Source organism: Mus pahari, chromosome 3 (assembly GCF_900095145.1).
Source record: "Mus pahari chromosome 3, PAHARI_EIJ_v1.1, whole genome shotgun sequence".
Lineage (NCBI taxonomy): Eukaryota > Metazoa > Chordata > Mammalia > Rodentia > Muridae > Mus > Mus pahari.
In genome coordinates this window covers 135035285-135036649 of record NC_034592.1, presented here as the reverse complement: position 1 = coordinate 135036649, position 1365 = coordinate 135035285, and the positions used below count along the sequence as shown (strand labels likewise).

At 40.9% G+C, this 1365-nt stretch overlaps 1 pseudogene; it reads right to left on the bottom strand.

The window, feature by feature from the left end:
* Positions 1 to 731: 731 nt before the first annotated feature.
* LOC110318035 overlaps positions 732 to 1365 on the bottom strand; it is a 3179-nt pseudogene continuing 2545 nt past the window's right edge.

Genomic DNA, 1365 nt, shown 5'->3' with positions numbered 1-1365 from the left:
GGATGGTTGTGAGCCACCATGTGGTTGCTGGGATTTGAACTCTGGACCTTCGGAAGAGCAGTTGGGTGCTCTTACCCACTGAGCCATCTCACCAGCCCAGGAAGCTACTCTTAGTTTTCATTTTATTGCATGTATGTGGATTTTTCTTTCTTGCCTACATTTATCTGTGCAGCACTTGCTTGCCAGAAGAGAGAGTCAGGTCCTCTGGAACTGGAGTTACAGATAGTTGTGAGCTATCCTGTGAGTCCTGGATATTGAACCTTAGTCCTCTGGAAATGCAGTCAGTGCTTTTAACTGCTGAGCCATCTCTCCAACCCCAAAGCAGCTAATCTTAATAGTTTTTTGTGTATCATTTTCTGAAATGTGATTTCACATAGCTAAGGCTGGTTCCACACTTTGTAAGTAGTCGATGATGACCTTAAACTTATGATGCTCTTAAATGCCCCAAGTTTGGGATTACAGGTGCACACCACTATTTTTTTGAATGTTAAGGGTTGGCCGTAAGCTCTGATGCATGCTAGGCGTGCACCCTACCACTGAGCTACAGCCTTGGACCCCTTGATGATCATTCTAGAACTTTCCTTGAGTTTATAAACTCATACATTCATCAAACAAATCACAATTGCACACTTAGTATATAAGTGGTGTTATGCTCAGGTGTGGAATTCTGGTTGCTAAAAACAAAACAAAACATATACAGACCTAGGCATGAGTGACTGGAGGGATCCATGCTAAGGGGAAGCCTGATGTGAAAGACAATGGGGAAACAGAAAAAAGCTAAGAATTCCAGGCAGAGGATAGTTTAGGTTGTTATGAGTACATAAAATATATGTATTCTTTTAATTTCCATTTTCTCTGCTGAATGGTACAGTGCATAAAGGCAGAAACAAGGTTACTAGTATCCAGTGCTGAATTTCAAGCACTTGAAATTGTGCTTGTAACATAGTGTGTATGGAGCTAGGCAACAGGATACCCCAGGCTGACCTCAAAAATGTGATTCCTTTGCCCCAGGTTTCTAAGTGCTGGGATTACAGGTGTGTACCACTTTTCCTGACTCTAGTCAATAGACAATTAAGAGAATATCTCATTTGAGTTTTAAAATGCTTCTTTTACACAAATAGAAAAATCCCTTGGGACGTCTGGTGATGCGGTGTGGCCCTAGCCAATGTCCATTGTGAAAGCAAAAGAGAAAGTTGTATCTTTTTGTTTGTTTGTTTGTTTTAAGTTGCCAGTTATATATTTATAGAAAGATAATCCCCTGGCTTTAAATAGATATGTACATACAAATATGAACAAACTTAAAAAAATACAAACCCTTGGCTAACAAGGGGGCCTCTGGGAACCCCTCTATCCTTCCCCCTCACC